Source organism: Populus nigra, chromosome 1, assembly GCF_951802175.1.
Source record: "Populus nigra chromosome 1, ddPopNigr1.1, whole genome shotgun sequence".
Lineage (NCBI taxonomy): Eukaryota > Viridiplantae > Streptophyta > Magnoliopsida > Malpighiales > Salicaceae > Populus > Populus nigra.
This window is the reverse complement of record NC_084852.1, coordinates 8,901,948-8,927,541: the sequence shown is the minus strand read 5'-3', so window position 1 is coordinate 8,927,541 and position 25,594 is coordinate 8,901,948. Positions and strand designations below refer to the sequence as shown.

At 41.8% G+C, this 25,594-nt stretch overlaps 2 non-coding genes across 2 annotated transcripts; both read right to left on the bottom strand.

The window, feature by feature from the left end:
* Positions 1 to 551: 551 nt before the first annotated feature.
* On the bottom strand, positions 552 to 679 carry LOC133681265 (small nucleolar RNA SNORA5). The gene has a single exon (XR_009836498.1). It is a non-coding gene; the product is annotated as a small nucleolar RNA SNORA5 (small nucleolar RNA).
* Positions 680 to 15,141: 14,462 nt separating this feature from the next.
* Positions 15,142 to 15,270, bottom strand: LOC133681264 (small nucleolar RNA SNORA5). The gene has a single exon (XR_009836497.1). It is a non-coding gene; the product is annotated as a small nucleolar RNA SNORA5 (small nucleolar RNA).
* Positions 15,271 to 25,594: the final 10,324 nt, after the last annotated feature.

Sequence of the window (25,594 nt, the reverse complement as noted above, 5' to 3'; positions counted from 1 at the left end):
AAAATTTTCTTTGTTGTATGAAAAATATGATGTTGTAATATTTATATATATATATATTGGAGAGACTAGGCCGTATTTTAAAACAAAACATTTTTTAATTATGTATATTTTTTTGTTTTGACGCAAATCGGGTACTTTAATACCGGGTTTGTATTCTTACAGTACAAAAATATAACCAAATATTAATCCATTTTGGTGAAAATATGTAGAAAAATCACAAATATTTTTAAAGATATTTAGGAAATTTTTTAGAAAGCAAAAGACATTTTTTTTTTTTGAAAATCTTTGACGCTTTGACGAAAACCGGGTATTTTAATACCGGATTTGTATCTTTACAGTATAAAAATACAAGCCAACATTGGTCAAAATACAATAATAAAATTACAGAAAAAAGAAACATATTTTTTAATAATTTTTGCAGAATTTTCTCAAATCCTTTTTTTTATTTATATATATATATAATATAAAATATAATATATAATATAATATATATTATATTAAACCGGGCTGGGCCGGCCCAACCAACTGGGCTGGGCCGGATTCAGCCCTAATGGTGTTTGGGCCGATTTCGGCCCAAAAAATGGATTGGGCCGACATCGGCCCAAAAATACTAATGCTGCCTTCTGGGCCAGGCCCGGCCCAGAAGGCAGGGCTGGGCCAGGATCCGCCTGGCCCAGCAACCCAAAACGGGCGGGGGGAATTATTTTCCCCCCACCTCTGCATGCAGAACGCTAGTCGTTCTGCATGCAGTGAAAGAAAGAAAAAAAGAATGCAGGAAATGAAAGAGAAGAAGGGTTACCTGGAGGAGGAGGCGGCCGCGTTGCTGATGCTGCGGTGGAGGCCGGTGGCGGTGTCCAGCGGCGCTGCGGCTGCTCCGAACGTCCGGCGGTGCTCCTTTTTTTTCAATTTTTTACCCGTTTCCAACTTTCCCCTTCTTTTTCCTATGGTTCGGTCTTCTTCTTTTTTTTCTTTTCTTCCCTTCCCTCTCTTCTCTCGGTCTGTTTCTTTCCTCTGGTTTTTTCCTCAGTATTTTTTTTATATTTTTCTCTCCTCTCGGTTTCCCTCTCCTTTCGGTTCTTCCCCCTTTTCTATCTCTGTTTTTTTTCGTTTTCTCCCCCTTTCTTCCTCCCTTTTCTTCTCTTTTCGGGTCCTCTTTATAGAGCCAAAGCCATGGCCTTTTTTACAGCTCACATGGGGGGGGGGCAGCCGGCTGGTCGGCCATGGGCGCGGCTGCCGAGGTTCGGCGGGTGGTGCGCGGTGGGTGGTCGGCCATTGTGCCCGGTCGGTGGGCTCCAGGCGAGAGAGTGGCCGGCAAAATTCAAACAAAAGGCATCCCTTTTTCCTTTTCTTCCCCGCTGCATGTTCGGGGGGGAAAGAAGGAAGATGAACAGTGTCGTTCAAAACGACACCGTTCTGCCCCTTTCCTTTTTTTTTTTTTTTTTTTTTTTTTGAATGGATGAAACGGCGTCGTTTTGGATAAAACGCGCCGTTTCATTTAAAACCTGCAAAACGCCAAAACGCGCCAAAGTCCAAATCAGCCCTCAATCATCTTTTGTCCCTTCAATTGCATCCCTGCCGAATTTCGGTCTTCACCCCCATAGTTGGCCGCGTTTTTCACTTTGGTCCTTGGTCTCTGAATTATGCAATTGAGCCCTCAATTGATCAAATAACTTCCAATTTCTTCGATTAGGCCCCTGAATCAATTAATTCCAGCCCCTATACTTACGCGCCTTCTTCAATTTGGTCCCTGGTTTCGGATTTCTTCAATTAAGTCCCTAATTGGCCCTTAAACTTCAATATTTATGCAATTAAGCCCCTGATTTGACTTAATAAATTCCTAAAAAATATATTTTGGCCCCATAACTTAAATTTCTTCCAATTAAAGCCCAAATTGACTTAAAAATCAATTTTTCTTGCAATCAAATCCCCTATAAATTCATTTAAAAATCCAATTAAATCCAAAAACATCCAAATTTGGGCTTTTCTCCTCCAATCCAAATTTTCCTTCTCCACAGGGCTCTCCTCCTTCAATAATATACTGTCAAAAATTCAATCTTCATATTTTTAACCTCATTGAACAATTTTCCGATAATTTTCTGAGCGCTTCTGCCTCCTGTTATTTTTTCTTAACCTCCTTTGGCTATATATATATATTTATATATATATATTTTATGGGGGACCCAAAAATGGGTTACAACAGATGCCCCCTCTTTATAATGCTTACGGAGCAGGGATTTTGCGCAGTAAGTTTTATAAAGATAAACCCCAAAACAGAACTCCCGAAACTGATCTGGTTGAAGCTTGATTGATCTGATGCTTGTCTTTTATAGCAATCTCAACTTGGAATCCCATCTGGCGATTCCTTTATTTATCTTCTCTTTTTTTTTTTTTTTTTTTTTTTTTACCAACATGAAAATACGAGGTCCCATCTGGCGACCCCCAAATAGTGAAACACGAGATCCCTTCTGGCGATCTTCTTTAACCAACTTGGAATCCCATCTGGCGATTCCTTGTAACCAACATGAAATATGAGGTCCCATCTGGCGACCTCCTGTGACGAATATTGAAATACGAGATCCCTTCTGGCGATCTCTTTTAATCAACTTGGAATCCCATCTGGCGATTCCCTTTTTTTTTTTTTTTCTTTTTTTCTTTTTACGAGGTCCCATCTGGCGACCTCTAAATAAATGAAACACGAGATCCCTTCTGGCGATCTCCTTCAACTTGGAATCCCATCTGGCGATTCCTTTTTATTCAAACGAAAAATGGGGTCCCATCTGGCGACCTCCAAATAGTGAAATGCGAGATCCCTTCTGGCGATCTCCTTTATTCAACTTGGAATCCCATCTGGCGATTCCTTTTAACCAACATGTAATACGAGGTCCCATCTGGCGACCTCAATTAGCGAAACACGAGATCCCTTCTGGCGATCTCCTTTAACTTGGAATCCCATCTGGCGATTCCTTTTATTCAAAAATGAGGTCCCATCTGGCGACCTTCAAAATAGTGAAACACGAGATCCCTTCTGGCGATCTCTTTTAACTTGGAATCCCATCTGGCGATTCCTTTTATTCAAATGAAATACGAGGTCCCATCTGGCGACCTCCAAATAGCAAAACACAAGATCCCTTCTGGCGATCTCCTTCAATCTTGGAATCCCATCTGGCGATTCCTTTTATCTTTCCCTTTCTTTTTTTCTTTTTTCTTTTTTTCAAGGTCCCATCTGGCGACCTCCAAATAGCGAAACACAAGATCGCTTCTGGCGATCTCCTGCAATCTTGGAATCCCATCTGGCGATTCCTTTTATTCAAAGCTAACATACGAGGTCCCTTCTGGCGACCTCCTTTGACAAATATCGAAATACGAGATCCCTTCTGGCGATCTCAAACAACTTGGAATCCCGTCTGGCGATTCCTTATTACCAAAGCTGATGTCGATGTCGTTCTTCCTGATGGCAGGGTTCAAAACTTTTCATTTTCTCTCTTTGTCTTGTTCTTCTTGTTGTCCCAGAATCCACTATAGTTCGAAATCGTGATTCTTTGCTATCGCCCACTATGATTCTTTCTTCGTCTCCAATCTTGCTGGAATGTATTAAGAACTCCTCCTGTAATGATCCAGAAAGCATATATGCAATGATTTATGATTAGATGTCATGCATGCATTCGTACCTGGTTTTGAAACATAGGCCCCATCCTCTTCTTCTTGTTCTCCTTGGCCGCTTGCTTTTGACGTCGTATGCTGGATTCATCTCTAGTGTTGTCTCTGACTTTCTTCAAGTAGTCCTTTTCTTAAAAAGTATGACTTGTCATTGCCTCTTTGTCATGCTTTTGTCAAATGCTTTAGCTTGGTTTTCAAATCTATAGGCTTCCGTACATTTTAAACACGGAAAAATTTCATGAAAACCTCTCTTATTGCCCCCAGTGTAGGGGTGTGATTATAGCCTAGGCTTTTGTATGGAGAAGAAATTCGTTCAGCCGATGCTAAACTTTTTAGGTGTGATAACAACAAGACCTGCACTATTGGGATTAATGCAAAAATGATTGTTGTGAGATCAATGCAAAAGAGAAAGAAGTCAATGGCCAAACTTTGCTTTATTGATTTAGGAGCCTACATCAAGCATAATATCTTTTTACAGAGTCAGAATTCACAGGTCGAGCTAGGTCTTCTCCATCCATTCTAGCCAACTTCAGCGCTCCTCCTGAGAATGCCTTCTTTACTACGTAAGGACCCTCATAATTTGGTGCCCATTTGCTTTGATCGTCTCCAGGTAACGACAATATTTTCTTCAGTACTAGATCCCCTTCTTGAAACAACCGCGGTCTAACCTTTTTATCATATGCCTTGGCCATTCGTTTCTGGTAAAGTTGGTGATGACATATTGCAGCTATCCTCTTTTCGCTGATCAAGTTTAGTTGCTCATATCTTACTTTGGCCCACTCGGCCTCCTCTAATTCTGAATCTATCAACACTCTTAACGACGGGATCTCCACTTCCAAAGGCATCACTGCCTCCATACCGTACACCAGAGAATATGGGGTAGTCCCCGTCGAGGTCCTGACTGTAGTGCGGTATGCATGAAGAGCAAATGACAGCATCTCATGCCAATCTCTATACGTGACTACCATTTTCTGAATAATCTTCTTGATGTTCTTGTTGGCGGCTTCTACTGCTCCATTCATCTTTGGTCGGTATGGTGAAGAATTCGAATGCTTGATTTTCCATTTGGCACACAACTCTGCTATCATTTTGCCATTGAAATTCTGTGCATTGTCTGTCACTATCTTTTCCGGAGGACCGTATCGACAAATCAAGTCCTTCTCTATAAACCTTTTCACTACGTTCTGTGTTACGTGGGCATATGAACTGGCTTCCACCCACTTTGTGAAGTAGTCAATAGCTACGAGGATGAATCTATGACCATTGCTAGCTTTTGGGTTAACAGGACCGATCACGTCGATTCCCCACATTGCAAATGGCCAAGGGGATATTAGATTAAATAGAGGAGCTGGCGGCATACTGACCTTGTCACTGTAAACTTGACATTTATGACATTTCCTGACATAGTCGATACAGTCTTTCTCTAGTGTCATCCAGAAATAACCAGCCCTTTGGATTTTCCTTGCTATCATATGTCCGCTAGCATGGGTTGAGCAAATCCCCTCATGGACCTCCCGTAATGCCTTTCTAGCATCTTCCTCATTCAAACACCTTAACAGGGTTCCATCAAATGATCTTTTGTACAAAATCTCTCCATCTAAATAGAAGTCTATAGCCAACCTTCTCAAGGTTTTCTTATCCGTTTTGGAAGCTCCCACCGGATATTCATGATTTTGCACAAGGTTCTTGATATCATAATACCAAGGTTGTCCGTCCATCTCCCCTTCAACTAAGCAACAATGAGCTGGGTCGTTTCTAATGTCAATGTGTACCGGTTGTACCTTGCATTTGAGATCAATGGTAGTCATAGCAGCTAACGTGGCCAAAGCATCCGCAAAATGGTTCCCTTCCCTTCCCAAATGGGTGAATCTAATTTCTTCAAATTCCTTTGCTAACATGGATAGGTATTCCTGGTACGGCCTCAACTTTTCCTCCTTGGTTTGCCATTCCCCTTTAACCTGACAAATAATCAACATTGAATCTCCATATACATCTATCTTCTTTATCTTCAACTCTAATGCTGCTTCTAAACCGAGGATACAAGCTTCATACTCAGCTGTATTGTTGGTGCACTCGAAATGCAGTTTAACCGAAACTGGATACTGTTTCTTATCGGGAGAGATTATTACTGCACCGGCCCCATTACCATATACATTCACTGCACCGTCAAAAAACATCATCCACCAATCTGTCTTCTCTTCTTCTTTCTCTATTGACAATATATCTTCATCAGGGAAGTCAAAATCCAAAGGTTCGTAGTCTTCAACAGCATTATCGGCCAATAAAACTTGCCACCTTGCAATTCGACTTGAGAGAAAGGGCTTGTTGCAAATATACCTCAGAGGATCCACTTTTGAAATTAACCAAGTGGTATAGTATAACATATAATGTCGCAACCTCTTTGCTGCCCACACCAATGCACAACAAAGCCTTTCTATCTCCGTGTATCTAGACTCACATTCAGTGAATTTCTTGCTTAAGTAATAAATGGCTCTTTCCTTCCTTCCAGTTTCATCATGCTGTCCTAATACACATCCCATGGCTGCTTCAGTTACTGTGAGATATAATTCTAAAGGCTTTCCTGATACCGGAGGAACTAGTAAAGGTGGATTTTGTAAATAATGCTTGATTTTATTGAATGCCTCCTCACACTCCTCATTCCAGGTTCCAGGATTCTTTTTCCTTAGTAGTCGGAATATAGGTTCACACGTTGTTGTTAGCTGAGCTATAAACCGAGCAATGTAGTTTAACCTTCCCAAGAATCCTCTTACTTCTTTCTCCGTCTTGGGTGATGACATGGCTTGGATGGCCCTTACTTTATCTGGATCCACCTCTATTCCTCTGTCACTTACCACAAATCCTAACAGCTTGCCCGACTTAACTCCGAATGAACATTTTGCAGGATTAAGCCTTAGTTCATATTTCCTCAACCTCTCAAACAACTTCCTCAAAATTTCAACATGATCCTCTCCCCTTTTAGACTTGGCAATCATGTCGTCTACATACACCTCAATTTCCTTGTGCATCATGTCGTGGAATAAAGTCACCATTGCTCTTTGATAGGTTGCTCCTGCATTCTTCAATCCAAATGGCATGACCTTGTAGCAGAATGTACCCCAAGGTGTGACAAAAGTTGTTTTCGCCTTATCCTCTGGAGCCATTTTTATCTGGTTGTATCCTGAAAAACCATCCATAAAGGAATATGTCGAACTCCGGGCAGCGTTGTCCACTAAAACATCTATGTGTGGTAGAGGAAAATCATCCTTGGGGCTAGCTTTATTCAAATTCCGAAAATCCACGCACACTCTAATCTTCCCCTCTTTCTTAGGCACCACAACAATGTTAGATACCCATTGTGGATACCTAACTACTTCTAGAAAGCCAGCATCCCATTGCTTCTCGAGTTCTGTCTTGACCTTCATCCAGACATCCGGGTGGGCCCTCCTCAGCTTCTGTTTGACTGGCTTACAACCTTCCTCCAACGGTATCTTGTGTACTACAATATTTGTATCCAAACCAGGCATATCTTCATAGGACCAAGCAAAGACATCTGAATATTCTTGTAATAGGGCGATCATTTTTATCCTTTGTTCAGAAGTAATTAGGGTACCTATTTTTAACTCCTTCTTGAACTGATCACTGCCTACATTGATGGTTTCAAGTTCCTCTGCAGCAGGTTTCCAAGTCTGTTCCTGTTGTTCTACTAGCCTGGTGAATTCACTGATATTGCTTTCATCCAACTCTTCCTCTTCCATAGCTATCACATGTTCGTTCAAGTTTGGCCATTTATTCTTGATGCTAAATGTATGTGATGTTGTAGGAGATCCGCTTTCAGGATTCCTGAAAGCGGGAAGTGTTTGGTGTAAATGCATAAGAAAAGAAGGCAATTTGTGAAAAGTGCATGATCTCATAATTTATTTGAAGAAAAGGTAGGCTCCATGACAAACACGAAATCTAGCTGACAATCGAGCCTTGATTGTCGACTAGAGAAAAAAACCAAACAAAGCAATGACAAAAGCATGTTAAGACAACCAAAGTGGGTTTACATTTTAAAAACTACTGGAGCTTCTTGGATCACCCAGTTTTGAAACTTCTCGTCCGGAGCCAACTTGCGCACAAAGGTCTTGGCGGAGACGTCTTCTATGGTGTAGACCGTTAGTTGTGGGAGTGCTTCATCTCCCTTTCTTGCTACTGCCTTCTTGTTATCTCCTTCCACCTTGTTTTCTCCCAAGGTATTTATGCTCATGTTTGACAGCTCTTGATCAAGGCTTTCAGCTTCTCTATCATGTTGCATTATGTATGCAGCTTTTGGGAATGACACGCTAAGAGGAGGGATTTCTAGCTTTTCTTCCTCAGGCTCTCTTCCTTTAATTCTAGCCATCCTTCTTGCCCTTCTTCGACCAGCAGCCCACCGATAATCCTCTTGGCTGGGTTGATACCCTAACCCAAATCTTTGAGCAGTATTTTTCATCATTGTCGGACTAACCCCTTCTGGTATCCCGATAATGAGGTTATACTGAAATGGGATCCCGCGGTCCAAAAAGCATAGACTTGCCATCCTTGCTGCTTCTGAGATCCTTGGCCTTCTTAGCACTGTGTTCTCCGGCACCCAGTCAGTGTTCACAATCTCAAAGGCATGGATATTGTTATCCTTGCAATCATCTGCTTCGATAAAAGGCACAACCACATTCTTTATCATGGATACTGTCTCCTCGGCCTTGACAGTTACCAACATCCCGTTCATGATATACTTCAGACATTGGTGCAATGACGAAGCTACTGCCCCTGCTGCGTGAATCCAAGGTCTTCCTAACAACATACTATAGGAAGGGTGGATATCCATAACCTGAAGTGTTACTAGGAACAATTGTGGTCCCACATATAGCTCCACTTCTAAAGTCCCAATTATTGGCCTAGGCGAGCCATCATACGCTTTAGCCATCATAGTACTTGGCTTTATATGGGATTCATCGATCGGCATTTTTTCCAGAATGTGCTTTGGCAACACGTTAAGGGCCGAGCCATTATCAATTAGTACTTTTCCTATGAGGCAGTCCTTGCACCTAACCGTAATGTATAAGGGCTTGTTATGTCCGGTACCTTCAGCATCAAGTTCATCAGCCGTGAAGTAGAGGTAGTTAGTTGCATGGATCCTCCCTACTAGATGTTCCATGGTTTTATGCTCAATGTCTTGGGGTACATATGCCTCATTCAATACCTTTTGCAAGGCATTTCGATGCGGCTCAGAGCTGAGTATCAAGGACATCAGGGAGATCCTAGCTGGAGTCTTCTTTAGTTGATCTACGATGCAATATTCGCTGTGCTTGATCAACTTCAGGAATTCATTCGACTCCTCTTCCGTTATCGGCTTATTAACTTCTAGTGTCTTGTCCAGATCTACCACTTCTTTGCCCTTTGCCTTCCTCAAATCCTCGGGCGTAAAGCAACGACCACTCCTGGTCAAACCACTTATCTCAGTTTGGAACAAAGGAAGAGGGGCTCGAATGTTGGAGGTATAACCATAATTATAGGGCATGGCATTGTGATTCCCTTTTGTGTAGGATGGTTTAACCAAGATTAGCCTTGGGGGCCCATTAGCCGTTTGTTGGATCCTGCATACTCCTGTCATCTCATCCTGACCTTCCATCATGCTCACCTCACCCCTGCTCTCCATGGGTTCAACTCTCAATTGCCCCATTTTTAACATTTTTGCAATCTTTTCACGAAACTCGATGCAATCTTCAATATGGTGTCCATCTCTTCCATGGAACTCACAATAATCATCTCCCGCCGGATGGCTTCCCACATTCGCCTCTAGAAATCCTGATCGTATTAACATGTCGTACATCTTTTCCATAGACACCTTCAACATCTTGCATTGATTTCCCACCTCTATCATGCCTATTCCACTACTGCTTGAGCCATGTTTAGGCAACGGGTTTGAATTAATATTGGGCTTGTCTTCAAAGGATACCCATCCTATCTTAATAAGCTCCAACAATCTTTTCTTGAAAGCGTAACAGGTTTCAATCCCATGCCCGGGATTACCCGCATGATACTCACAAGTCAACTCGGGCTTGTACCAAATTGGGAATGGTGGTTGTAATGGTAGTGTAGGGATAGGAGCGATGTGCCCAATGCTCAATAGTTTGGCGTACATGTCCTTCAAAGGCATGGGTAGTGGCGGTAGTTGTTCTGAAGGGTATCTTATATAGGGTCTTTGGTAGTGATTTTGGTTGTTTGACTGGTTATTTGTTCGATTGGGGGAAAAAGGTTGGTTAAAGTTCATGTGTGAGAATTGAGAGGTAGGTACTTGTGGATTGTGGGAATCTACTTTCTTGCCCCTATACCCGCCTTCCAAGTGGTTAATATCACCTTCCCTCTTTCTTCCAATAAAACCCTTCTTTTCTACTGGCATTGCTATTCGCCCAGCTTTAATCCCTTGTTCTATCCTCTCAGCTATACGTACCGCATCATAAAAATGTTGAGAGGAGCTACCCATTAGGTGCTCATAATAAGGTGCCTTGAAGGTATTGGCAAACAAGCTCACCATTTCTGTTTCTATCAAAGGGGGTTGGACATGCATGGCCTCATCCCTCCATCTTTGCGCATAAGCCCTTACCGACTCCTGGCTCCTTTTCTCCATTGCCATTAGACTTGTTCGATCAGGAGCGATTTCCATGTTGAACTTGTACTGTTTGAGGAAAGCCTCCACCAAGTCTCTCCAGCTTTTGATCTTGACACTATCCAACCTCATGTACCAACTCAATGCGGACCCTGAGAGACTATCCTGAAAGAAATAGATTAGCAGCTTATCATCGCGGATCACTTCTGCCATTTTATTGCAGTAGGAACGAAGGTGGGTGTTTGGACATTCCAAACCAGTGTACTTAATGAACTCTGGTATCCTGAAATCTTTTGGTACCACGATGTTTGGTACCAGACACACTTCAGCTGCTCGCATAGGGTCAAACCAATCATTACCCTCAACTGCCCTTAATCTTTCTTCCAAAGCAAATAACTTGTTCTGGTCCATCAGACTGGGAGACCTATTATCTGGGGTTCCTTCCGCTGTTAAGTCAACAGTGACTGGAGCATGAGTTGGTAGAATAGGAGTAATAGGTACAAACTGCTGCCCATTGGCCGAGTTTGCCCCCTGATTTTGAGATGTTTGAGGAATGTGAACTGCTGGTACTCCTTCAAGCTGTTGTGCTGATGTTCCCTCCCCATTCTTAGCTCTTAGAAGTTGCTCCAGTAAGTCGGTTAGCCGAGAAACTTCATTCTTTACGGACTCCAACTCGGTCTGATAATGTGACTCTAAGTGAGCTCTCTCTTCGTTCTCCATTCTTGCTCGAGACCGGGTGTTGTGGATTTTGGATGTGGGACCTATGTTTCACGGTCTGGGATGTATGGAGAAATGTAAATGAATGTATGATAAAGAAACAATGTATGAATGCATATGAGTTTTTTTTTTTTTTTTTTTTCAAAAAAACGATCGATGGCCAACATTCCTCTTGTATAATGGGCATGGACTCTTTTTGTCGCATTCCTTATCAGGAGTAATTTCTGCTCAAGCTGCTGCTTTGGTAGGCTTATATTTTTTTATAAAAGATGGGTCAAAGCCCCTTTTCATTAATATTGGCTAATACATCTCTTAAAAAGATGGTACAAAATAAAAAATAAAAATACATCAATCTTCCTCTTCATTCATATCTCTAGCCACTGGTAGAAAAGCGAGACCTCGATTCTCAATTTTCTCTAAGAAGGTGTCCGTCTCAGCCAAGCTTCGTCGATAACGAAAAATGTCCCTTCCTACCCTTCGAGCATTGGCTCTAATAATCCGTGCGTGAATGGCAGCTTCATCCATTTGCTCATCTACTTTGGCCATCTTCTCTATAAGCAACATGTTGTTACGATTCAAGGTATGGTTGTTGGTGTCGATCTGTTCTTTATGTTTTTCTGAAACTTCCAACTTTTTGGTCAACTGTTTCACCTTTTCTCGTTCTTTGTCAAACTTAATCTTCAGCGTTCTAATTTCAATTTTCTTAGCTGCCAAATCTGCCTTCAAAACCTCCTCTTCATTCCCCTTTCTTCCGAACTCTTGTAATTCAGCTAGGTGACTCTCTCTCATCACGTATTTCTTGTTTAACTCATCATACTTCTCAATTCGGTCCAACAACTCCGCTTGAACATGCAAGAATTTGTCCTCAACATTCTCTTGATATCCGTTGAAGTCGGCTTTCAATGCTTCCAATTCAGAGCTACTTTGCATCCAATCTAAAATCAGTTTTCCTTTTTCTTTCTCAGATTCTTCTATTACAGCCTTTCTTTTGCTCAATTGCAACTCCAACACCCCTATTTTCGCATCTCTGGATTCGAGCTGTTCGTTTAGAAACACTCTGCTTTTATCTCCTTCCATCATCATCCTTTCTAATGCTGCTTTATCTCCCTTGCTCTTTCCCAATTCTATTTGGAGCCTTTCTAATTGCTCCATAAGGTCTTCCTCATTACTGACCTTTTTTCTTTTCAATGTCCCTTCTTCCATTCGTGAAGACCCATCTTCTGGACATGGCTTTTTCGGAGCGGCAATCGGGGTCAAATTCCTCCACCTTTCATATCCTTCACTTGAGCTCGGGTCTCTCAAACTTTCTGACTCCTTTTGAATCATAGTCAAATGGCACCAATCTTGTTTGATGGTTTCAAGAACTTCTCTCGCGGATTGATCCTTGAAAAACCCAAAAAATTCAGCAAGTCCCACAGTTCTTGGGATGTGTTGTATGCCACCTAACTGTCTTATCACTAGAGCCGGAGCGTAGCTGACATAACCTGTGATCCCAATTAAAGGTACCCAACATTTTTGTCCACAACTTACTATGACATCAACTGATTTAACCCAAGGGGCCTTCCAACTAAAGCTGCTACTAGGTAACTCTTGCAGTTTTTCCATCCAACCTTGATCACCCAGGATTCCCCATTCTTCTTCCTCCACTATCTTCAAGGGTTTTTGGTTAAACCACCAAAAATTATTAAAGATCGGCTTCTTGGTTTCAACATGGCTCACCATCCAGATGTATAATAACTGAGTACAACATCTTACTGCGCCTTTCCCTGTCTTTCTAAAATGGTTGAGGGTCAGCAAAGTCTCAGCTAATATGGCAGTTGTAGGGTTGACATGAGTATTTTCATATTCCACGAATGCAGCAGCAGCTTCTAGACTTATAACCCCTTTTAAGCTTGGAAACAACACAAGACCATAGATCCCCAGAGCGATTAACCTGTCTCTTTCCAGCACTGAGTCGTATTGTTCTTTTTTCCTTTCTAATTCAACTTCCAAAAATTTCCACTTTAAACCGCTGCCATTCTTCTCTAAAAATCTGCTCAGATGTGGAATCTTCAATAATTTCGACAATTCAGGAATCACCTTGTCATTTCTCAAAGGAAAGTAAACCCGGTGTAGGTGTTTGGGAAACTCCATCAACATTCCATACTCCTCTATAGTGGGACATAAATCCACATTTCCAAAGGAAAAACATCTGTAATCGGGATCCCAAAAATTAATCAAGGCTTTGATTGCTGGGTTCAATACTTCTATCCTTGCAATTTCTAACAATCGCCCATACTTCCCAAAAAATGCTGCCTCATCAATGTTCTGACTATGGCCTAATATTTTCTTCATCTCATATGTTATGCAATTCAGATCTTTGACTACTGGAAGCTTCCTTGCATCATATCTAGAGCAGTTTCCTTCTGATAGTTGTGACAATTCAGAATTCTGCCCATATTCCACAGTAGAAAATTTGGTAATGATGGCCATCTTTTCGTTTCAAAAGACCTGAAAACCAAATGCTTTATGGTTTAGATGGTTTTATGCAAAATGTATTTTGTGGAGCATACACCCTATAGTCAGTTCTAAATTTTTTTTTTTGCTTTGACGAGGGTAGGTTGGCTATTCAGTCTCTAAAAAGGGTCTTTTGCTGTCCCAGTGATTGCCCTCGTGGAGGCAATATGGGGGCTTGTAGGCAATGAGATGGCACATGTACCAACCATTACCAGTCTAAGCACTCAGCGAAGAGTTGGGGTTTACACAAACTTAAACCTTGACTAAAAGTCGTAAGGTAAGCTGCTAGTCCCCCACTTAACTTAAAGTTTGTGTGTGCTCTCAATAATCAAAATATGTGATGCATGTGACAGTTCTATACAAATGCATGAAACAGTTCTATACAAATGTATGAACAATATTGCGTAAAAATATTTAAAGCATATAAGCAAATAACCAAAGGAAAGGTAAATTAACAATAACGCATGAAGACACAAATAAATCAGACAAAAAAAACAAAGCTTAGTCCACTTTGTCCCCAGTGGAGTCGCCATTCTATCGCGGGGTGCGCGACGTCGCGGCGATCGTCCACCCTCATGGTGTGTATAGGGGGATGGATATATCTATCTGGTAAATATGGAGAGACAAGGAGTTCTTTGTCTCTTAATAAAAAAATGGTGTGGGAGTCGCCACCTAGTATTTTGGTCACTAGGAACCCTAACTGGTCTCAGAGATCGGGCACGGGGACTGGTTGCGTAAAGGGAAGGTTTTAGCACCCCAAATACGCCCTACCTAAGGTAAGCTGCTTTGTTTGTTTGTCTGATAAAATCAAGGTCCCGTTGTGTTTCCTAGTTGTTGGTCCATCTATGGTTCAAGAAAAGTCCTCCTCAATAAGGAGGTCCTTATCTTATCGGGTAAAACCTAACCATGCTAATGTCTATGATAAAAAAACATATTTAATATCAGGAAAAAGTTTTGTGTATAAATTCATAATCCCATATCTAAAAAATAAAACAAAAAGATTTTTTTAGAATTTTTGAAATATTGGCCTAGTTCTCATGGCTTGAATAAACTTGTTATTAAAGCCAAAATGCATGCTAATACATATATCATTTTAAAATTTTCTTTGTTGTATGAAAAATATGATGTTGTAATATTTATATATATATATATTGGAGAGACTAGGCCGTATTTTAAAACAAAACATTTTTTAATTATGTATATTTTTTTGTTTTGACGCAAATCGGGTACTTTAATACCGGGTTTGTATTCTTACAGTACAAAAATATAACCAAATATTAATCCATTTTGGTGAAAATATGTAGAAAAATCACAAATATTTTTAAAGATATTTAGGAAATTTTTTAGAAAGCAAAAGACATTTTTTTTTTTTGAAAATCTTTGACGCTTTGACGAAAACCGGGTATTTTAATACCGGATTTGTATCTTTACAGTATAAAAATACAAGCCAACATTGGTCAAAATACAATAATAAAATTACAGAAAAAAGAAACATATTTTTTAATAATTTTTGCAGAATTTTCTCAAATCCTTTTTTTTATTTATATATATATATAATATAAAATATAATATATAATATAATATATATTATATTAAACCGGGCTGGGCCGGCCCAACCAACTGGGCTGGGCCGGATTCAGCCCTAATGGTGTTTGGGCCGATTTCGGCCCAAAAAAATGGATTGGGCCGACATCGGCCCAAAAATACTAATGCTGCCTTCTGGGCCAGGCCCGGCCCAGAAGGCAGGGCTGGGCCAGGATCCGCCTGGCCCAGCAACCCAAAACGGGCGGGGGGAATTATTTTCCCCCCACCTCTGCATGCAGAACGCTAGTCGTTCTGCATGCAGTGAAAGAAAGAAAAAAAGAATGCAGGAAATGAAAGAGAAGAAGGGTTACCTGGAGGAGGAGGCGGCCGCGTTGCTGATGCTGCGGTGGAGGCCGGTGGCGGTGTCCAGCGGCGCTGCGGCTGCTCCGAACGTCCGGCGGTGCTCCTTTTTTTTCAATTTTTTACCCGTTTCCAACTTTCCCCTTCTTTTTCCTATGGTTCGGTCTTCTTCTTTTTTTTCTTTTCTTCCCTTCCCTCTCTTCTCTCGGTCTGTTTCTTTCCTCTGGTTTTTTCCTCAGTATTTTTTTTATATTTTTCTCTCCTCTCGGTTTCCCTCTCCTTTCGGTTCTTCCCCCTTTTCTATCTCTGTTTTTTTTCGTTTTCTCCCCCTTTCTTCCTCCCTTTTCTTCTCTTTTCGGGTCCTCTTTATAGAGCCAAAGCCATGGCCTTTTTTACAGCTCACATGGGGGGGGGGCAGCCGGCTGGTCGGCCATGGGCGCGGCTGCCGAGGTTCGGCGGGTGGTGCGCGGTGGGTGGTCGGCCATTGTGCCCGGTCGGTGGGCTCCAGGCGAGAGAGTGGCCGGCAAAATTCAAACAAAAGGCATCCCTTTTTCCTTTTCTTCCCCGCTGCATGTTCGGGGGGGAAAGAAGGAAGATGAACAGTGTCGTTCAAAACGACACCGTTCTGCCCCTTTCCTTTTTTTTTTTTTTTTTTTTTTTTTGAATGGATGAAACGGCGTCGTTTTGGATAAAACGCGCCGTTTCATTTAAAACCTGCAAAACGCCAAAACGCGCCAAAGTCCAAATCAGCCCTCAATCATCTTTTGTCCCTTCAATTGCATCCCTGCCGAATTTCGGTCTTCACCCCCATAGTTGGCCGCGTTTTTCACTTTGGTCCTTGGTCTCTGAATTATGCAATTGAGCCCTCAATTGATCAAATAACTTCCAATTTCTTCGATTAGGCCCCTGAATCAATTAATTCCAGCCCCTATACTTACGCGCCTTCTTCAATTTGGTCCCTGGTTTCGGATTTCTTCAATTAAGTCCCTAATTGGCCCTTAAACTTCAATATTTATGCAATTAAGCCCCTGATTTGACTTAATAAATTCCTAAAAAATATATTTTGGCCCCATAACTTAAATTTCTTCCAATTAAAGCCCAAATTGACTTAAAAATCAATTTTTCTTGCAATCAAATCCCCTATAAATTCATTTAAAAATCCAATTAAATCCAAAAACATCCAAATTTGGGCTTTTCTCCTCCAATCCAAATTTTCCTTCTCCACAGGGCTCTCCTCCTTCAATAATATACTGTCAAAAATTCAATCTTCATATTTTTAACCTCATTGAACAATTTTCCGATAATTTTCTGAGCGCTTCTGCCTCCTGTTATTTTTTCTTAACCTCCTTTGGCTATATATATATATTTATATATATATATTTTATGGGGGACCCAAAAATGGGTTACAACAGATGCCCCCTCTTTATAATGCTTACGGAGCAGGGATTTTGCGCAGTAAGTTTTATAAAGATAAACCCCAAAACAGAACTCCCGAAACTGATCTGGTTGAAGCTTGATTGATCTGATGCTTGTCTTTTATAGCAATCTCAACTTGGAATCCCATCTGGCGATTCCTTTATTTATCTTCTCTTTTTTTTTTTTTTTTTTTTTTTTTTACCAACATGAAAATACGAGGTCCCATCTGGCGACCCCCAAATAGTGAAACACGAGATCCCTTCTGGCGATCTTCTTTAACCAACTTGGAATCCCATCTGGCGATTCCTTGTAACCAACATGAAATATGAGGTCCCATCTGGCGACCTCCTGTGACGAATATTGAAATACGAGATCCCTTCTGGCGATCTCTTTTAATCAACTTGGAATCCCATCTGGCGATTCCCTTTTTTTTTTTTTTTTCTTTTTTTCTTTTTACGAGGTCCCATCTGGCGACCTCTAAATAAATGAAACACGAGATCCCTTCTGGCGATCTCCTTCAACTTGGAATCCCATCTGGCGATTCCTTTTTATTCAAACGAAAAATGGGGTCCCATCTGGCGACCTCCAAATAGTGAAATGCGAGATCCCTTCTGGCGATCTCCTTTATTCAACTTGGAATCCCATCTGGCGATTCCTTTTAACCAACATGTAATACGAGGTCCCATCTGGCGACCTCAATTAGCGAAACACGAGATCCCTTCTGGCGATCTCCTTTAACTTGGAATCCCATCTGGCGATTCCTTTTATTCAAAAATGAGGTCCCATCTGGCGACCTTCAAAATAGTGAAACACGAGATCCCTTCTGGCGATCTCTTTTAACTTGGAATCCCATCTGGCGATTCCTTTTATTCAAATGAAATACGAGGTCCCATCTGGCGACCTCCAAATAGCAAAACACAAGATCCCTTCTGGCGATCTCCTTCAATCTTGGAATCCCATCTGGCGATTCCTTTTATCTTTCCCTTTCTTTTTTTCTTTTTTCTTTTTTTCAAGGTCCCATCTGGCGACCTCCAAATAGCGAAACACAAGATCGCTTCTGGCGATCTCCTGCAATCTTGGAATCCCATCTGGCGATTCCTTTTATTCAAAGCTAACATACGAGGTCCCTTCTGGCGACCTCCTTTGACAAATATCGAAATACGAGATCCCTTCTGGCGATCTCAAACAACTTGGAATCCCGTCTGGCGATTCCTTATTACCAAAGCTGATGTCGATGTCGTTCTTCCTGATGGCAGGGTTCAAAACTTTTCATTTTCTCTCTTTGTCTTGTTCTTCTTGTTGTCCCAGAATCCACTATAGTTCGAAATCGTGATTCTTTGCTATCGCCCACTATGATTCTTTCTTCGTCTCCAATCTTGCTGGAATGTATTAAGAACTCCTCCTGTAATGATCCAGAAAGCATATATGCAATGATTTATGATTAGATGTCATGCATGCATTCGTACCTGGTTTTGAAACATAGGCCCCATCCTCTTCTTCTTGTTCTCCTTGGCCGCTTGCTTTTGACGTCGTATGCTGGATTCATCTCTAGTGTTGTCTCTGACTTTCTTCAAGTAGTCCTTTTCTTAAAAAGTATGACTTGTCATTGCCTCTTTGTCATGCTTTTGTCAAATGCTTTAGCTTGGTTTTCAAATCTATAGGCTTCCGTACATTTTAAACACGGAAAAATTTCATGAAAACCTCTCTTATTGCCCCCAGTGTAGGGGTGTGATTATAGCCTAGGCTTTTGTATGGAGAAGAAATTCGTTCAGCCGATGCTAAACTTTTTAGGTGTGATAACAACAAGACCTGCACTATTGGGATTAATGCAAAAATGATTGTTGTGAGATCAATGCAAAAGAGAAAGAAGTCAATGGCCAAACTTTGCTTTATTGATTTAGGAGCCTACATCAAGCATAATATCTTTTTACAGAGTCAGAATTCACAGGTCGAGCTAGGTCTTCTCCATCCATTCTAGCCAACTTCAGCGCTCCTCCTGAGAATGCCTTCTTTACTACGTAAGGACCCTCATAATTTGGTGCCCATTTGCTTTGATCGTCTCCAGGTAACGACAATATTTTCTTCAGTACTAGATCCCCTTCTTGAAACAACCGCGGTCTAACCTTTTTATCATATGCCTTGGCCATTCGTTTCTGGTAAAGTTGGTGATGACATATTGCAGCTATCCTCTTTTCGCTGATCAAGTTTAGTTGCTCATATCTTACTTTGGCCCACTCGGCCTCCTCTAATTCTGAATCTATCAACACTCTTAACGACGGGATCTCCACTTCCAAAGGCATCACTGCCTCCATACCGTACACCAGAGAATATGGGGTAGTCCCCGTCGAGGTCCTGACTGTAGTGCGGTATGCATGAAGAGCAAATGACAGCATCTCATGCCAATCTCTATACGTGACTACCATTTTCTGAATAATCTTCTTGATGTTCTTGTTGGCGGCTTCTACTGCTCCATTCATCTTTGGTCGGTATGGTGAAGAATTCGAATGCTTGATTTTCCATTTGGCACACAACTCTGCTATCATTTTGCCATTGAAATTCTGTGCATTGTCTGTCACTATCTTTTCCGGAGGACCGTATCGACAAATCAAGTCCTTCTCTATAAACCTTTTCACTACGTTCTGTGTTACGTGGGCATATGAACTGGCTTCCACCCACTTTGTGAAGTAGTCAATAGCTACGAGGATGAATCTATGACCATTGCTAGCTTTTGGGTTAACAGGACCGATCACGTCGATTCCCCACATTGCAAATGGCCAAGGGGATATTAGATTAAATAGAGGAGCTGGCGGCATACTGACCTTGTCACTGTAAACTTGACATTTATGACATTTCCTGACATAGTCGATACAGTCTTTCTCTAGTGTCATCCAGAAATAACCAGCCCTTTGGATTTTCCTTGCTATCATATGTCCGCTAGCATGGGTTGAGCAAATCCCCTCATGGACCTCCCGTAATGCCTTTCTAGCATCTTCCTCATTCAAACACCTTAACAGGGTTCCATCAAATGATCTTTTGTACAAAATCTCTCCATCTAAATAGAAGTCTATAGCCAACCTTCTCAAGGTTTTCTTATCCGTTTTGGAAGCTCCCACCGGATATTCATGATTTTGCACAAGGTTCTTGATATCATAATACCAAGGTTGTCCGTCCATCTCCCCTTCAACTAAGCAACAATGAGCTGGGTCGTTTCTAATGTCAATGTGTACCGGTTGTACCTTGCATTTGAGATCAATGGTAGTCATAGCAGCTAACGTGGCCAAAGCATCCGCAAAATGGTTCCCTTCCCTTCCCAAATGGGTGAATCTAATTTCTTCAAATTCCTTTGCTAACATGGATAGGTATTCCTGGTACGGCCTCAACTTTTCCTCCTTGGTTTGCCATTCCCCTTTAACCTGACAAATAATCAACATTGAATCTCCATATACATCTATCTTCTTTATCTTCAACTCTAATGCTGCTTCTAAACCGAGGATACAAGCTTCATACTCAGCTGTATTGTTGGTGCACTCGAAATGCAGTTTAACCGAAACTGGATACTGTTTCTTATCGGGAGAGATTATTACTGCACCGGCCCCATTACCATATACATTCACTGCACCGTCAAAAAACATCATCCACCAATCTGTCTTCTCTTCTTCTTTCTCTATTGACAATATATCTTCATCAGGGAAGTCAAAATCCAAAGGTTCGTAGTCTTCAACAGCATTATCGGCCAATAAAACTTGCCACCTTGCAATTCGACTTGAGAGAAAGGGCTTGTTGCAAATATACCTCAGAGGATCCACTTTTGAAATTAACCAAGTGGTATAGTATAACATATAATGTCGCAACCTCTTTGCTGCCCACACCAATGCACAACAAAGCCTTTCTATCTCCGTGTATCTAGACTCACATTCAGTGAATTTCTTGCTTAAGTAATAAATGGCTCTTTCCTTCCTTCCAGTTTCATCATGCTGTCCTAATACACATCCCATGGCTGCTTCAGTTACTGTGAGATATAATTCTAAAGGCTTTCCTGATACCGGAGGAACTAGTAAAGGTGGATTTTGTAAATAATGCTTGATTTTATTGAATGCCTCCTCACACTCCTCATTCCAGGTTCCAGGATTCTTTTTCCTTAGTAGTCGGAATATAGGTTCACACGTTGTTGTTAGCTGAGCTATAAACCGAGCAATGTAGTTTAACCTTCCCAAGAATCCTCTTACTTCTTTCTCCGTCTTGGGTGATGACATGGCTTGGATGGCCCTTACTTTATCTGGATCCACCTCTATTCCTCTGTCACTTACCACAAATCCTAACAGCTTGCCCGACTTAACTCCGAATGAACATTTTGCAGGATTAAGCCTTAGTTCATATTTCCTCAACCTCTCAAACAACTTCCTCAAAATTTCAACATGATCCTCTCCCCTTTTAGACTTGGCAATCATGTCGTCTACATACACCTCAATTTCCTTGTGCATCATGTCGTGGAATAAAGTCACCATTGCTCTTTGATAGGTTGCTCCTGCATTCTTCAATCCAAATGGCATGACCTTGTAGCAGAATGTACCCCAAGGTGTGACAAAAGTTGTTTTCGCCTTATCCTCTGGAGCCATTTTTATCTGGTTGTATCCTGAAAAACCATCCATAAAGGAATATGTCGAACTCCGGGCAGCGTTGTCCACTAAAACATCTATGTGTGGTAGAGGAAAATCATCCTTGGGGCTAGCTTTATTCAAATTCCGAAAATCCACGCACACTCTAATCTTCCCCTCTTTCTTAGGCACCACAACAATGTTAGATACCCATTGTGGATACCTAACTACTTCTAGAAAGCCAGCATCCCATTGCTTCTCGAGTTCTGTCTTGACCTTCATCCAGACATCCGGGTGGGCCCTCCTCAGCTTCTGTTTGACTGGCTTACAACCTTCCTCCAACGGTATCTTGTGTACTACAATATTTGTATCCAAACCAGGCATATCTTCATAGGACCAAGCAAAGACATCTGAATATTCTTGTAATAGGGCGATCATTTTTATCCTTTGTTCAGAAGTAATTAGGGTACCTATTTTTAACTCCTTCTTGAACTGATCACTGCCTACATTGATGGTTTCAAGTTCCTCTGCAGCAGGTTTCCAAGTCTGTTCCTGTTGTTCTACTAGCCTGGTGAATTCACTGATATTGCTTTCATCCAACTCTTCCTCTTCCATAGCTATCACATGTTCGTTCAAGTTTGGCCATTTATTCTTGATGCTAAATGTATGTGATGTTGTAGGAGATCCGCTTTCAGGATTCCTGAAAGCGGGAAGTGTTTGGTGTAAATGCATAAGAAAAGAAGGCAATTTGTGAAAAGTGCATGATCTCATAATTTATTTGAAGAAAAGGTAGGCTCCATGACAAACACGAAATCTAGCTGACAATCGAGCCTTGATTGTCGACTAGAGAAAAAAACCAAACAAAGCAATGACAAAAGCATGTTAAGACAACCAAAGTGGGTTTACATTTTAAAAACTACTGGAGCTTCTTGGATCACCCAGTTTTGAAACTTCTCGTCCGGAGCCAACTTGCGCACAAAGGTCTTGGCGGAGACGTCTTCTATGGTGTAGACCGTTAGTTGTGGGAGTGCTTCATCTCCCTTTCTTGCTACTGCCTTCTTGTTATCTCCTTCCACCTTGTTTTCTCCCAAGGTATTTATGCTCATGTTTGACAGCTCTTGATCAAGGCTTTCAGCTTCTCTATCATGTTGCATTATGTATGCAGCTTTTGGGAATGACACGCTAAGAGGAGGGATTTCTAGCTTTTCTTCCTCAGGCTCTCTTCCTTTAATTCTAGCCATCCTTCTTGCCCTTCTTCGACCAGCAGCCCACCGATAATCCTCTTGGCTGGGTTGATACCCTAACCCAAATCTTTGAGCAGTATTTTTCATCATTGTCGGACTAACCCCTTCTGGTATCCCGATAATGAGGTTATACTGAAATGGGATCCCGCGGTCCAAAAAGCATAGACTTGCCATCCTTGCTGCTTCTGAGATCCTTGGCCTTCTTAGCACTGTGTTCTCCGGCACCCAGTCAGTGTTCACAATCTCAAAGGCATGGATATTGTTATCCTTGCAATCATCTGCTTCGATAAAAGGCACAACCACATTCTTTATCATGGATACTGTCTCCTCGGCCTTGACAGTTACCAACATCCCGTTCATGATATACTTCAGACATTGGTGCAATGACGAAGCTACTGCCCCTGCTGCGTGAATCCAAGGTCTTCCTAACAACATACTATAGGAAGGGTGGATATCCATAACCTGAAGTGTTACTAGGAACAATTGTGGTCCCACATATAGCTCCACTTCTAAAGTCCCAATTATTGGCCTAGGCGAGCCATCATACGCTTTAGCCATCATAGTACTTGGCTTTATATGGGATTCATCGATCGGCATTTTTTCCAGAATGTGCTTTGGCAACACGTTAAGGGCCGAGCCATTATCAATTAGTACTTTTCCTATGAGGCAGTCCTTGCACCTAACCGTAATGTATAAGGGCTTGTTATGTCCGGTACCTTCAGCATCAAGTTCATCAGCCGTGAAGTAGAGGTAGTTAGTTGCATGGATCCTCCCTACTAGATGTTCCATGGTTTTATGCTCAATGTCTTGGGGTACATATGCCTCATTCAATACCTTTTGCAAGGCATTTCGATGCGGCTCAGAGCTGAGTATCAAGGACATCAGGGAGATCCTAGCTGGAGTCTTCTTTAGTTGATCTACGATGCAATATTCGCTGTGCTTGATCAACTTCAGGAATTCATTCGACTCCTCTTCCGTTATCGGCTTATTAACTTCTAGTGTCTTGTCCAGATCTACCACTTCTTTGCCCTTTGCCTTCCTCAAATCCTCGGGCGTAAAGCAACGACCACTCCTGGTCAAACCACTTATCTCAGTTTGGAACAAAGGAAGAGGGGCTCGAATGTTGGAGGTATAACCATAATTATAGGGCATGGCATTGTGATTCCCTTTTGTGTAGGATGGTTTAACCAAGATTAGCCTTGGGGGCCCATTAGCCGTTTGTTGGATCCTGCATACTCCTGTCATCTCATCCTGACCTTCCATCATGCTCACCTCACCCCTGCTCTCCATGGGTTCAACTCTCAATTGCCCCATTTTTAACATTTTTGCAATCTTTTCACGAAACTCGATGCAATCTTCAATATGGTGTCCATCTCTTCCATGGAACTCACAATAATCATCTCCCGCCGGATGGCTTCCCACATTCGCCTCTAGAAATCCTGATCGTATTAACATGTCGTACATCTTTTCCATAGACACCTTCAACATCTTGCATTGATTTCCCACCTCTATCATGCCTATTCCACTACTGCTTGAGCCATGTTTAGGCAACGGGTTTGAATTAATATTGGGCTTGTCTTCAAAGGATACCCATCCTATCTTAATAAGCTCCAACAATCTTTTCTTGAAAGCGTAACAGGTTTCAATCCCATGCCCGGGATTACCCGCATGATACTCACAAGTCAACTCGGGCTTGTACCAAATTGGGAATGGTGGTTGTAATGGTAGTGTAGGGATAGGAGCGATGTGCCCAATGCTCAATAGTTTGGCGTACATGTCCTTCAAAGGCATGGGTAGTGGCGGTAGTTGTTCTGAAGGGTATCTTATATAGGGTCTTTGGTAGTGATTTTGGTTGTTTGACTGGTTATTTGTTCGATTGGGGGAAAAAGGTTGGTTAAAGTTCATGTGTGAGAATTGAGAGGTAGGTACTTGTGGATTGTGGGAATCTACTTTCTTGCCCCTATACCCGCCTTCCAAGTGGTTAATATCACCTTCCCTCTTTCTTCCAATAAAACCCTTCTTTTCTACTGGCATTGCTATTCGCCCAGCTTTAATCCCTTGTTCTATCCTCTCAGCTATACGTACCGCATCATAAAAATGTTGAGAGGAGCTACCCATTAGGTGCTCATAATAAGGTGCCTTGAAGGTATTGGCAAACAAGCTCACCATTTCTGTTTCTATCAAAGGGGGTTGGACATGCATGGCCTCATCCCTCCATCTTTGCGCATAAGCCCTTACCGACTCCTGGCTCCTTTTCTCCATTGCCATTAGACTTGTTCGATCAGGAGCGATTTCCATGTTGAACTTGTACTGTTTGAGGAAAGCCTCCACCAAGTCTCTCCAGCTTTTGATCTTGACACTATCCAACCTCATGTACCAACTCAATGCGGACCCTGAGAGACTATCCTGAAAGAAATAGATTAGCAGCTTATCATCGCGGATCACTTCTGCCATTTTATTGCAGTAGGAACGAAGGTGGGTGTTTGGACATTCCAAACCAGTGTACTTAATGAACTCTGGTATCCTGAAATCTTTTGGTACCACGATGTTTGGTACCAGACACACTTCAGCTGCTCGCATAGGGTCAAACCAATCATTACCCTCAACTGCCCTTAATCTTTCTTCCAAAGCAAATAACTTGTTCTGGTCCATCAGACTGGGAGACCTATTATCTGGGGTTCCTTCCGCTGTTAAGTCAACAGTGACTGGAGCATGAGTTGGTAGAATAGGAGTAATAGGTACAAACTGCTGCCCATTGGCCGAGTTTGCCCCCTGATTTTGAGATGTTTGAGGAATGTGAACTGCTGGTACTCCTTCAAGCTGTTGTGCTGATGTTCCCTCCCCATTCTTAGCTCTTAGAAGTTGCTCCAGTAAGTCGGTTAGCCGAGAAACTTCATTCTTTACGGACTCCAACTCGGTCTGATAATGTGACTCTAAGTGAGCTCTCTCTTCGTTCTCCA